The 14,986-nt window shown below is 38.9% G+C and overlaps 1 pseudogene; it reads left to right on the top strand.

The window, feature by feature from the left end:
• The first annotated feature begins 10,125 nt into the window (after positions 1-10,125).
• On the top strand, positions 10,126-11,433 carry LOC149237802 (1,4-alpha-glucan-branching enzyme pseudogene; annotated as a pseudogene).
• The last annotated feature ends 3,553 nt before the right edge of the window (positions 11,434-14,986 follow it).

The following is a 14,986-nucleotide window of genomic DNA, read 5'->3' on the forward strand; positions in this document are numbered from 1 at the left end:
CCAATCCAGTTGACCTTCAGCCTCTGCATGTAGATCTTGTACATTGGCACTCTCCTTAATGCCTCTTTCATCCTCATGGGGAAATGATATTCCTTGATCTGCACACTGTGTGGTAAGGTGTTCCATATCCTCATACATGCATGCACACAATCATCCCCAAGTAGCCTTTCCATATCCTCAAAGTGTGCAATGGCTTGTGCCTAATCACTTATATATCTAGGGGAAATTTGAGGATTATTGGCAAGCAGGTTATGTGTGCTGATGATTTCCATGGGATCTGATGGCTCTGCTGTGATCATTAATGGCTCATTCCGCTCTTTTATCATCAATCTTCTTATTTCAGTTGCCCTTAACTCTTCATGTTTCATCCATGAGGCCATGGCCATTAGTTGCAGGTCCCCTAGCCTGGAATTGGGGTCCCACACATTCATGTCTGTGAGGGCCATGTTATGTAGGTAGAATTCTGCCATCTTTGCCTTATCTTCTGATGTTCTTTGGTCACATAGGTCCATAAACTGCCTGTAATCTTAGAAAGGCATTGTGCCTCTTTGTGGCAAAGTATTTATCTGAAATTGCAACCATTGGTCCTTGAGATACAGGCCATAGGATTTTGCTGGTGTTCTACATTGCAATGCCTCCATGGATAAGCTGGCCATGCATGCCAATTGAGTCTCTTTCTCTTGCAGCTGCCTCCTTAGCGATTCATTTTCAATTTCAAGGTGGCTTCTTGTAATGGCTTCCCTGTCCCTGAGAGCACTCAACTCTCTGCCCATTTCCCTGAGTTTGTTTTCCATATGGCCAACATCCTCAATGATAGTGGCATGAGTTCTTGTGTGAGGGACCAAAGAGTGGGCAAATTCTTGGGCAATCTCCTCATCGAAACCTCAGAATTTCTCAAAAAAGTTCATCCAATTTGCTCTTGTGAATATGTCCACTACTTGGGGATGTGCATGGAGCCTTGTGGAGTTAGTGGGCTCCTTTCTCATAAACCCTTCTGTCATTTTGTTTATACTTTTTTTTTGAAAACCAAATGTGGAGATGGAGATAACAAATTTTGAGAAAAACAGAGAAACAGAGGAGACTGTGTTTTTTTTTAAACGGAATTTTTTTTGTATTTTCTCCTCTCCTAAAGACTTTATTTCCTCCTCAAATTGAAACCACTTCTTGCATATGTTGATATTCAATAGGGGGCATGCATGAAACCTACCTCTTCAGACTGAAAATCGTGCAAAAAATCGAGTTTTCTCCGTTCAAAACGACTCACTGCCCCTCTTGTAGAAGCCTGCTATCCCTCCTGTAGATTTCCTATAGGTGCTCCTGTAGAAAACGCCGAGAGCAAGAATATGGGAGAGATCAATGGAAGACGGTGGTTATGAGGCTGTGGGGGCACAAGGAGACTGTTGTAGCTAAGTTATGAGGAGAGAATGAAGGAAAAGCTGGTGAGAATGCTCGGGGAGGAGTACTTATTACCATTTATGGCTATTTTCGATTATGAGTGCTGAGCTGGCAAGGTGTACATTGCCTATATTAGGACCGTTGGTCCCTACCTGCTTGGTCATCATGGTCCCTCCTCATAATCATCCCTCATTATTGCATCGGAGTTAACTCTTCCTCCCACTACTTGTCCTTGGCATCCTTTGCTGGAGTTGACTGTGTGCATGTGTGGGTGACATCTCGGTTAAGTGGAGTCAACTAACTAAAGGTGGCCAAGTTAACTAGCCACCTTTCCCTCGTTCAACCTCAACCATCTCGTTGCTTTTGCATGACTTCTAATTACACCAATGCAAACAGAGGAGTGACTTAGTTACTTACCTATGATCCGAGTGTATTTGTTGTGAGGTGCTGTGGCTTTCTCTGTTGCATGCCTTCATTTCCCTTTATGCATGTTGTGTTGTTGTGTGTTTTTGCAGGTTCTTCTTTTGTTGGAGTTGAGCTGCATGTGCCTTTTCATCCTTCAGATGTGTTGTCCCTTGCTGCTGGTGCTGGACTTCTATGGAATCAGCTGCTGTGGGTTTGCAGGATAGTGACTTGTTTTGTCCATATCTCCCAAACAGTAGACTGGATTGACCTAAAAATTTCTGAGCATGTTTCCATCATCATTATGAACCTTCCCATAGAAAAATTTTGGTCAATGGATGCACGAATTTTGATAAAAACCAAAAATGGCTGAAGGTGATGGAGGTCGATTTCCTGGAAACCGTGCACTAAAATTTGCTGAAATTGCTTGAGCATGTTACCATCATCCATATGCAACTCCCCATGAAATAGTTTTTTAAATGGATGCACGGTTTTCAAGTTAGGGAAAAAAACAAATTTCTACTCTATGTATTTTTGTATCCTATAGGAAAATAGAGCATCCTGTAGTTTTTTTTTTAGGACATCAAGGAAAATGAGTGGTAGAAGTTCGAGAATGATGGGTGGATGGTGAAAATAGATGGCGGTGATGGATTGGCATGGCCTTGGCCTTGTTGGAGCATTTGAGCGAAGTAGGAGAAGGTCAAAATTTGACTTCTTTTGACTAGGCTTGACCAATTTTCCTTTTGGTACCAACTTTTTCTTGTTGTGTGCAGATGTTGGAGAGTACATGCATGCATGGAGTAAGGATTTTTATTTTTTCGTTTTTTTTTTAGGCCTATTAGCTGCCTCAATGAGGTTTTCAACTAATAGGTCTGCCTAGGTGCCTCAAAGGAGGTTTTCACCTAGGATATTTTTTTTTTCTCTTTTTTTTTCCTTCTTTCCAACCCATTGACCGCCTCATGGAGGTTTTCAATCAATGAGCCAATTTGAGGCACCTTCAAGGAGGTTTTCACCTTAGATTTTTATTTTTTCTCTTATTTTTCATTTTTTTTCCTACCTTACCCTACTTGAAAAACAAAATCATTGTCAAGTATAAGAATACTTACAATGGAGCCACGGGCACATCAAGATGATAAACAAAATGATGTGGAGGCTTGAAATGTATGATTTGACATGTACTTAGATTTCAAAGACCAAATGATTTGAATTTGAAAGGATCAAGCATAGTTGAGGAAGAGAGTGATGCTGCAACTTAGTGACTGTCTGGAACCATGTTTCAATATAGTTGTGATGTCCTTGGTCCTTTTGTTGATCTGGATCATTCTTCATGTCTTCTTCTACCATGACCTTCACATCTTCCTCTTTTTGCTGATTTTTCTCTTGAATACATGGAGGATTTGATGGTAACCATGAGGAAGCTCTCTCGATCTCTGATTTTGATGTCTTCTCTTCATCAAGTGCAGCCCATGGTACATTGATCTTCTCTTTTGAATCTTCTTCTTTTGTATGTGGTACTTCAATGGCATCAATATAATCTCTTTTTTACAATACTCTTTCTGAGCTATGGTGAATACCATTGAGCTCAAGAGGAGTTGTTTCGAAGTGTTGTACCTCAGCATTGTAAATGGGTTGAGCTACTTCAATGTGTGGGTTTGGAAATGGTGGTATAGGTAGTTGAGTGGGAGTATATATTTGAGATGGATGTGGATGGGGTTGTGGTTGGGTAGGTGGTGGAGGTAGAAGATCAGGAAGAGAATTTTATTGGGGCCTCCACCCCTGATGCAATGCATTCAACTGAGGTTACGACTGAGCATATGATTGAAATGAATGGGTGGCTGGTTGGGCATGATATTGAGATGTGAAGGGCTAAGGAGGAGGCGTGGACCAGGAAGGATGAGCAGAGGGGCCCCAAGAAGGTATAGAGGTGACTTGGTTGGTGTTGTAGTATGCCTGAGATGTCCCTTGCATCCCCTGTTGGTATGGTCTACGTCCATTAGACCTCCTTTGGTTTATGTAATAGATATGTTCAGTGACTCCTTCAGCCCCTGGGTATACAGCTTTAAGTTTGGGCAAGGAAGGGCACTTATCTGTTCAGTGACTCCTTCAGCCCCTTGGTATACAGCTTTAAGTTCAGCCTCCTTTGGTTTATGTAATAGATCTGTTCAGTGACTCCTTCAGCCCCTTGGTATACAGCTTTAAGTTTGGGCAAGGAAGGGCACTTATCTGTAGAATGATCTTCTTCGCAGACTGAACAAACCCCTATAGGGTTCAATGGGCATTCATTCATAGGATGCCTCCCCGTGCATCTAGGGAAAAAAATGGCCAAAGCCCTCTCTGCTTCCTCTTGTTTTCTTTTGATATGTAAGGTATCCATTTGCATAGAAAGAATCTGCAGCATCTCACTCTTGAAGTCTTCCAGCATGTTTCCAATTTTACCTTTAATGGATGAATTGGAAGAAGAGGCACTGCCCCTAGCATTTCTGTTTTCATCCATTGGCTCCAGAGGAATGTTTTCTTCTTCTTCTTCCCCTATAGGTTCTTCAAATATGTCTTGTTGTTCACCTAAGGGTTCTTCTTGATCACATCCACCGAAGAAGAGAGAAGGTTGGCTGTGTGAAGTAGTGGGGGCATTGGGAAAAATTTTTCCTGAGTTATCTCTATTCCTACGAGGCATGAAAGGAAATATTTTTGGTTGGTTTTTGTTTCTTTTTTCCCCACACTGATAGTACCTGCAAAACTGAAATTGATTGAATAAAAAAAATTGCAACTAACTAAAATGAAATTGTTGAAATGAAATTTGCAGAATTGAAGAGGAAAGCAAGGAAATGTAGAACTGAAGGGAAAGGAATGACTAGTCTACTTTTATTAAAATGAAATTTGCATAATTGAAAAGGAAAGCAAGGAAATGCAGAATTGAAGGAAAAGAAAGGACTAGTCTACTTTTGCTTAAATAAACTATTAGCAGAATGTTGCAATAGAAAATAGAAGAAAGCAGTAATCACATAATACTCTGATGCTTCCCCGACAACGGCACCAAAAAGTGGTGAGCACCAGTATTACAGCGATAATGGTGCAACTCCTGGGCTGCCTACTTTACTATTATCAACCCAGTAGTTCGTAACAAACTTGGAAGCATCAGTGCTGTATGCACAAGTACTAGTTCTTACTATAGGTTGTCACTTGGTCAGCTGGCGCAAGATCACTAGGAGCTCAAGCCAACTCCTATGGATTCTAGAAGAAGCTCTATATGTGATGAAAGAAAAGAAAGATTACTCTACAGATGCTACTCTAATTGCAGAAAGGAGAAAGACTGAAATGTAAAGCGAACCAAGTAAATCCTAATTAACCAACTAATCCTACTTCTGCAGAAAGCATTATGAAAACCATGAAAAGAATGTTATTACCTACTCAAGGAAGTAAACAACATATAACTAAGTTATTCCTGGAAGTAAATGAGCAAAAAACATCTTTTTGGATTTTTATGTGAATTTGACATGCATGTAATTTATTGTTTGTGAATGTGACAGCGAATAGGTGGCGTTGGAGGGTGGATTTGGGACTTGAGAGGATGTAGGATGGTGTGGTTGGGTCCTAGGATGTCTCAGGTGGCCTTATGGAGGCTTTTTCCACACTTGGCCTTCAAAAGAAAGCCTACAAGAAAATCTACTAGAGGACACAAGAAATCTACAGGAGGAAAAACAACGTTCTACAGGAGGCCTACAGGAGGAGGCTGAGAGAAATTTTGGCTATTTTGAGGGTGTAAGAGTGAGTGGAAAAGGTGTATGAGGGTTGGAATGAGGTGTTAGGGTGCCTAGGGTCTACCAAGAATCATCAGTAGAGAGAAATATGATTGTATTTGCTCAAAGAGAGAGGAAGAAATTCTATGGAAAATGCAAGAAACTAAGGCAGAATTGAGGGGAGACTTGGGCGACCTGTAGGGCTTGGATCAGATGGAGGATGGAATGGCTGCTAGGCTGGACTACTGCTAGAAGAGATTTGCTGCATAAACAACTGACAGTCAACCAATAAGATCAAGCAAGCAATGAAATAAGTGCATCTAGGAAAACAGAGTTTTGCATCAAACTAGTCTAAACTATGATCTATGAAAGGAAATGCTGAGAAATGCTGCAAGAAAGGAAAGCATGAAAGAAGACTATTATAAATAAAGAAGTGAGCATGATGAAGAATTTTTGAAGCAAAGAAAACTAGACTATTAACCAACTAAAAAGCTGCAAACACTAGAAGTCCTATGAATGAGGAAAATCTATGTTTTTGGGGCAGCAAGAGGGTCTTTGCCTCAAATCATGGTCCCAAAGGGAGGAAGAGAGGCCAAGGCACTATTGCTAGCCTTTTGAATCTTTTCTTTATCATTGCTTAACCTGCTATAGAAAGCACAAATGAAAGCAAACTACTGAATTATCAAAAGCAACCTATTCTTAACCATAAAAGAAATACATCTAACAGCAACCTAATCTACAAACTGAAATAAAACATACAAATACATGTAAAGAGGATCTTGGCTGCTTGGATTGGGCCCTAACCCAAGAGCTTCAACCCTATAAGGTAACTCAGTGCTAACTCAAAAAGGATTCCATCTTTATTTCAAAACAATAACAAGATTACATGAAACTGTCACAAAAATAATAAGCTCAAAGTTGAGCAAAGTTTACATAAGCAAAGTACAACCAAAAATCCGACAAAAAATCCGACCCTAGTGAGGCCATAGACCTCTCTACTTATACAATTGAAGCTACCAACAACTTCCTAAAAATTAGGGAGGCTTGGCTCCCAAAACTCGAGATAATCATCAGTCATCCTTCACTTGCTCGGTTGCCTTCTAGTGCATGACTTGGCTTCTTGTACTCCGAGTTGAATGAAGGGGAATTCAAAGTGAGGAGTAATAAATGAGGGGATTCCCTCCTATAATTCCTCTCCTTTGTCCACTTCGATTTATTGCTTCCATTTTTCCACTGGATCCTTGACTTTTATCTCCAAAATCATCAATAATCTGCATTAAACACATGTTAGACCGCATGGCATCATAACTAACTCACCTCACTCTATAAGCATAAATATAATCAGAAAATCATACAATAAGCTAAGAGAATGGTTGATTTGACTAGGTTAGGAGGTGAAATGAGCCCATATAATTACCCATTTATGAGGCTCATCATGAGGCTCACGAATACCGCTGGTGCATTGGTCAAACCAAATGGAACAACTACGAATTCGTAGTGCCCAAACCGAGTTTGAAATGCAGTTTTTGAGATGTCACCTTCCTTAATCCTCAATTGGTGGTATCCAGATCATAGATCGATCTTTGAGAAAACCGATGCTCCCTTCATTTGATCAAATAGGTCATCTATTCTAGGTATCGGGTACCTATTATTTATTGTGGCTCTATTCAAGTCCCTATAATCTATGCATAGCCTTAAGGAACCATCCTTCTTCTTGAAAAAAATCACTGGTGCACCCCAAGGTGAAATACTAGGTCTGATAAATCCCAAATATAAGATCTCTTTTAACTGCATCTGCAACTCACAAAGTTATGGAGTTGTCATCCTACAGGGTGTCTTAGATATTGGTTTTACACCCGATTTTAGGTCAATTGTGAAATCAATCTCCCTTACAAGACGTAATCCAGGAAATTCCTTAGGAAAAACATCCTTTAATTCTGACAAAATTGGGTGTTGATCTAGGGAGGGTCCTTTCTGGTCACTTATAGCCTCGACCACATATAGCTTGCAACCTTGTCAGAGACAATGTTTTACCTTCATCATGGATATGAATCATAGCGACACTCCTCTCTTGATCCCAAAAATCTCAATTGGCCTACCTTCATCATCTAAAAAAATCACCTTGTTCTTGAAACAGTCTACCAAAGCTCGATGAGCTTCTAGCCAATCCATTCCAATAATTACATCATACGTCCCCAATGTTGTGATGTATGCCTTCAACTTAGTTATACACACCTCGAGGTTTACTTGACATTGGTCAACACTAGGTCCTACTTCTTGTTTTATCCAAGAAGCCATCTCAACTTGCTTAAAGGCATCGTGCTCATAGGCTGCCAACCCACATTTTTCTAATGCAACTAGTGAAATGAAACTATCTATAGCACCTGAATCAAACAAAATTCTAACTTTTACTTTGTTTATCATATCTGAGGTTTCTACTATGGCAGACTGGTGTTCAACTTGTTGGTTATCAACTACTGCATAGATTTGATGGTGGATATTTTCTCCCCCCATTGGTGCTTTCCCTTCTCTACGATTGTTACCAGTTTGTAAATCAGGACAGTCACGCTTGTAATGAGGTCCCCTGCATCCCCAACAAGTGATGCATGGTATACTTTGAACAAAATGTTGTGGAGTTCTTTGGAAATATTTCCTTCCCTTGGGACCCCTGCCCCTAGTTGTTGCTCCTCGCGTATGACCTTGATTTGCACGTGCCCTTGAAGATGCACTAGTAACCATTGAAATCCCCACTGTCGGTGCTCTGCGTACAGCCATATTTCCATATGGAGGTGGCCTCAAAATTCCTCCCCTGGGGAAGGTATGAGGGGCCTTCCTCATAAACTTTGGTTGTTGTGGAAAAATGGTTCTGTTTCCACCCTTTAATTCTAAGTGTTCTTCAACATAACGAGCATGTTCCACAACTTCTGCAACTAAGGATGGTTTCCACATCTACACCATTGCCCTAATCTTAGGTTTCAATCCATAAATGAAACAATCCGCTTGGTGCTGGTCAGTATCCATGTAGGAGACATAGTTGACCAATTCCTTGAATCTAATCTCATATTCTTCTACCGTACGATTTTGCTATACCAAGGCATGGAAGGCTCCTACCCGTTGTTCTTCATAATATGATGGTAGGTACTTTTTCCTAAATCTCTCCTCAAATAACTCCCAAGTAACTATGTCCAGAGTGAGGTGTATTTGATGCTCTAGGTTACCCCACCAATTCAGAGCACTATCTCTGAGTTGGAATATCGCTATTTTAGCTTTTGAATTGGATGTATAATCTCTTAGTGCGAATCACCTTCTCATTCCCTCTAACCAGGCTTCTGCATGTTCACTGGCATGACCTCTAGCAAACTCTAGGAGCTTAATATTTTGAAGATCAGTAGTAATGTCCTTGATTGGAGGTCCTCTATTAGATTCCCTTGATCCCTCGAGATTTCCTAACCCTGATGGAGGGTGCTCTACTTCCACTTCAATTTTTTGGCGCCCTTTTAAAGTCTCAATAATTGCTTCTAGGGAACGTAAGATGAGAGTCAACTCTGGTGAAGGTAATGGGTTATTTGTAGGAGGTCCTTGTGATGACCCTCATTGTCATTGATTTCTTCGTGTCCTCACCATTTTGTATTGTTCAAATATTTGTATGATACGCAAGACTCATTAATCCATCTTAGGACTTGCCCCTCTTAGTTGACTCACATACATGTGTATAACGATAGTCATAAGCTTTTCCTTTACTATGCTCGTAAACAAGCATTATTAGTGCTGAGAAGATTCCCAAGGATCTACCAAATCTTCTCATGTGTGAGTTCTATAACTTACAAGTTTTCTCTTGATACTTACTAGGGTACTGGTGCAATGTACTTGTAAGTCATGCTTTATCACAAAATTGTTTTCTTTAGTACCATATTTATAATTTAATATTAAGCTAATTAATAACTTGGTTTAATATATTCAAATAATTAAGTTAAATAATAATGTGAATAATACCCTTTTTAATCATGTCTTCCTTCTATGGCCATTCGTTTTTCCTTCCCATCCTTTATATTATGTTTTAAAATCATTTATGTCCATTTTATGAATCTTGGGATCTCCTATAGGACATATAAATAATTGGTCTCACCTCTTGAAGAGGTAGTGTCCTTGAAGCAAGGTTTCTAAGCAATTATTCCTGAATGCATATATATATATATATATATATATATATATATATATATATATTTGCAATAATTAGATTAAAGAAGAAAAATAACATTGCTAAAATAAATGTGAATTCTTATGAGCTTCATCGACAAAGTCTAAAATATTGTGGGATGAAAGAATGCCATTTTTGTGATATTAATAGAATGGCGAATGAAAATTAATATCATTTATATACTTACATTAGACCAAACACATAGATCATAATTTCAAAATGTATTTAAAACAAGATTTCTTCAAACAAGATTCAACATGGCAATCTAATAGTTCCAAATGTTTGCTTAGAAAGGATCTACCTTGGAATTTGCACACACTGTTGAATGGAAGAGTGATCTCCAAGTTTCCTGCTAGGAGGACAGTTTTCATAGTGCATTCTACTATGAAAATAACAAGTCAACGATGGATAGAACTATTGAGGATGAACTGGAAATTTTGGTTGTCTTGACTGTGGATCCATCCTTGGCTTCACATAAAGCTCATTTCCAGTATAGATATACAAAGTATTTACTACAAAAGAAAGCAAGAGAGAAGTATGAAGGGAGTCTTGAGGACTTTTCACAAGGTTATTTTAAGTTTGGTTTCAATCAAGAAGGAAATAAAATTGTATAGCGGGAGTGGGCACCTACTGCAAAAGAGGCACAGCTTATTAGGGATTTCAATGCTTGGAATGGATTGGGTCACCAAATGGAAAGATATCAGTTTGGTGTTTGGACAGTCTACATACCGGATACTAAAGATGGTAATCCTACTATCCCACATGGTTCAAATGTTAAAATTCGAATGAAGGTTTCTAATGGAACATGGATTGATAGTATACCAGCCTGGATTAGGTATGCCGTTGTGGACCTTAGAAAATTCGGTGCAGCTTTCGATGGTGTTTATTGGGACACCCCCCCCCCCCTCCCCACACTAAAAGGTAATAATTCAAATATCCTCAGCCACCAAACCCTGAGGCCACGAATTTATGAAGCTCATGTAGGAATGGGTGGCATAGAACCATGTGTAACATCATATATGGAGTTTGCGGAAAATGTTCTTGCTCACATAAAAGTGAACAACTACAACACGGTTCAATTGATGGCTGTGACAGAGCATTCTTATTACGGATCATTTGGACATCATGTCACAAACCTTTTTGCTCCCAATAGTCGGTCGGGCACACCAGAGGACCTGAAATTCTTGATTGATAAAGCTCACAGTTTAGGTTTACAGTTGTTAATGGACATGGTTCACAGTCATGCTAGCAGCAATGTCACAGATGGTCTCAATGGTTATGATATTGGTCAGAGGATAGAAGAATCATACTTCCACTCTGGAGAGAGGGGATGCCACAAGTTGTGGGATAGTCGGCTATTTAACAATGGAAACTGGGAAGTTCAATGTTTTCTAATTTCTAATTTACGGTGGTGGCTAGAAGAATTCCAGTTTGATGGTTTCTGTTACAATGGGCATAGATCTAAGTTTATTTGATACACAAAAGCGGCTGAAGGATATTTTAGCACAAGGAATTTGGGTGGAGTGTAATACCCATATTCATTTCTTGCAGTTCTACACTGATTCGAGAGTGCTAACAGAAGGCAAGCTGGTCCATGCCCACTTGGTGAGTACTGGAAGGGAGCTCGATGTTTTCCTTCAAAACAGATTTGTCCACATGTATGCCAAGTGTGGGAGTTTGGAGGATGCACGCCACATGTTTGACAAAATGTCTGAACGAAATGTGGTCTCCTGGACTGTCATGCTCGCAGGATATGCACAGAGTGGAAATGGTGAGGCAGCGTTGAAATTGTTTTTCCATATGTATAGGGAAGGAATAAAGCCTGACAAATTCAGCTTCTCCAGTATATTAAGGGCAATTGGGAGATTTTTGGGCCTGGAATAGGCTAAACAGCTCCATGCCCAGATAGTTAGAGCAGAATTTGAGTCAAATATATCTGGAAAAAGAGTTTAATTTTTAATACAGAATAAGCTTGGCATTTATAACAACCTCATCATATCTAGTTGCGAAACAAACGTGGGATTTGGAGACCTTCATCATCGCAGATTATTTCATTTATTGGCATGTCTTTTCTCACTCATATCCCTAGCATCCACGCCAGCCACAGTTCCACACCTCCAATCCATAAACAGTTCAATGAACCATATCCTCACAAAGACATAATCACAAGTTCACCATGGATATATGCCAGAGCGTTGCCAAAGATCAAGGAGAATAACAATATTTGCCAGAGCAGCCAAAGATTAAGGATAATAACAATATTTTTCAATTATCATAGCAAATTTGATCTTACGAAGATCCTCACTTTCAGTCTTAAATCACCGAAGACAGACCATATACGAATCTAAAAATCGGCCTTCATGAAAAATATCACTAGAATTCTCTCGAAAATGTTAAATTTCTGAATTTTTATGGTATTAAAACACATAAAATTCATTTACAACCACAATATTTAGATTTTGATTGAATTTTTTATGTTGCAAGTGAACCAAATCTGACCAAGGAGAACAAATATTTTACTGTGGCCATCATGAATTCGACCTCAGCGAATTGAAGAAAATTAACCAATCATGCAGAATCCACAGATAATTGGCAATTAATTTTCAAAGGGAAATAAATCAAATTATGATTGCAAATCTTGCAAAGCAAGGAAAGGATATATGTAATTCAATCACATTCAACAAGGTGTTTGGAGCATCTTCTACTCAAGAGGAAGTGTTTTTGGATACCATGCCATTGATCAGATCTGTTCTGGATGGTTACAATGTTTGCATTTTTGCATATGGGCAAACATGTTCTAGAAAGACATACATAATGACTGGTCCTAAGGTGATTACAGAAGAGAGTTGGGGTGTGAACTATCAAGTCTTGAATGACTTATTCCAGATATCAGAACAGAGAAAGGATACATTATATATGAGGTTGTTGTTCAAATGATTGAAATATACAATGAACAAGTCTGAGATCTTCTTGTTTCAGACAGTTCCAATAAAAGATTAGAAATCCACAACAATTCACAGCAGAAAGGACTCAATGTGCCAGATGCAAATCTAATACTCGTTGCATCTACATCTACATCTATTGTGATTCAAATGGCACAATTTTAACAAATGTGCATGTAGTAGCAGAGTTTAGAAGTGCAGGAGTGCTTTACAAAGGAAAGTTTTCTTGAACAGACTTAGAGGACAGTTGGTACCATCTTTTGGACTATCCCTTGGGCTGACTAGAAGGCAGCAAAGATCACGCTTTGGGGACTGTTTGCTAAAGGAAATTTGCAGACATCTTTGGACTGCCTTTTGGTAGGTTTGGTGGGCAGCCATACCTTCTTTTGGACAGAGATATGAGACTGATTTTTTTTTTTGGACTGCCTTTTGGCAGGTTTGGTGGGCAGCCATACCTTCTTTTGGACAGAGATATGAGACTGATTTTTTTTTTGGACAGAGATATGAGACTAATTTGTTTTGGACATACCTTGACGGTCCTATTTCCGCCGATTTTTGGCATAAGTATTAACAAGAAGAAGGCGGTTTGGGAGCTGGTTGTTGTTACGTTGCAAGATGGAAAGACTTTTGATGGAGAAGTTATCAATGCTGATTTTCATACTGATATTGTTGTTGTTAGAATTTACGCAAGGTTCCATTGCCAGTAGAAAAATTGGGTTCTTCTAGCAAACTTCAACTAGGGGATTGGGTAATAGCTTTGGGATGCCCTCAATCTCTCCAAAATACAGTCATTGCTGGAATTGTGAGCTATGTAGATCACAAGAGCAGTGATTTGGGTCTTGCCGGAATGCGCAGAGAATATTACTATTTACAAACAGATTGTGTAATCAATGAGGGAAGCTCTGGTGGACCGTTAGTCAATCTTGATGGAGAAGTAATAGGTATTAACACAATGAAGGCTCTTACCGCTGATGGAGTTAGCTTTTCTATCCCCATAGACTCTGTCATCAAGACCATTGAGCATTTCAAGAAACATGGAAGAGTTGAAAATATGGAGTTAACCATGAGAAAATATTTCTAGAATCTCGTAAGATGAGTTGCATGAAAAAAATTGACTCTTTTTTTTTGTGGGAGTTGTTCTTAGTTGCCTTAGGATTCATAATTTGATCTAGGGCTTTGTTGGGTTGGTGGGATTTAGGCCTCAGATTTTGAACCTTGGCTCTGATACCATGTGTGAGGCTCCCTCCTAAGTTCCTCTAACTAAAAACTAAATTTCTCTAATTTTAAACATAATAAGATAGGAAATAACTTATTTATATATAAACATTTATTTGATGATAATATACCATTAAAATTTATTTACAACAAAATTTAAATAAGTAAGAATTTCATTGCAACCATTTACATAAGTAATCAATAAACGGAGGAATGCCTGTTCCAATAGCTTAGTTGAGATGTCGTTGAACTCCTGTCTCTGTTGAGATGCTCCTCTTGACTATCCAATTGGATTTGCCTCCTAGCCAACTAGGAAGTATTTCCTAGCCCAGAGAACCTCCATAGGTTCCCTAGCCCTCTGAGCCTAAGTCAAACCAGATGTAGTGTGTCCAAGTTAAACAAACACTCTCCTTCTCTTGTTTTCTATTTTTCTCCACATTCCTCCCAAAACAAAATCCTCCAAAACCACAACCGAAACCAAAACCAAGACTAAGGATCCCCCTCTCCTCTCATCATCCTTGCCTTTTTATACCTCTTCCTCCCCTCCACCTCAACCACTTATCATTAACGTCATAACTACCCCCTCATCCTTTCATTTGACTTTTCTTATCATATCTTCTCCCATGTAAATTTGAGAGGACATTTTGGGGATAAGATATGGATATTTAATTTGGAAATTAATTGGGGAAAACCATATCTTCTCCCAAGTAGATTTGAAAGGACATTTTGGGGATAAGATATGGATATTTAATTTGGAAATTAATTGGAGAATATCATATCTTCTCCCAAGTAAATTTGAGGGGACATTTTGGGGATAAGATATGGATATTTAATTTGGAAATTAATTGGAGGAAGACCATATCTTCTCCCAAGTAACTTTGAGAGGACATTTTGGGGATAAGATATGGATATTTAATTTGGAAATTAATTGGGGAAGACCATATCTTCTCCCAAGTAGATTTGAGAGGACATTTTGGGGATAAGATATTTAAATTGGAATAATGGAAGGAGACCATTTCCCATCCAAAATTAAATTTGAGAAGACAAGTTGGGAATTGAATAATAACAATTATAAAATTTATATCAGTAAATAAATT

The sequence above is a fragment of the Pinus tabuliformis genome, chromosome 8, assembly GCF_031772625.1.
Source record: "Pinus tabuliformis cultivar Carrire ecotype Pingquan chromosome 8, CPIR1, whole genome shotgun sequence".
NCBI classification, from domain to species: Eukaryota; Viridiplantae; Streptophyta; class Pinopsida; order Pinales; family Pinaceae; genus Pinus; species Pinus tabuliformis.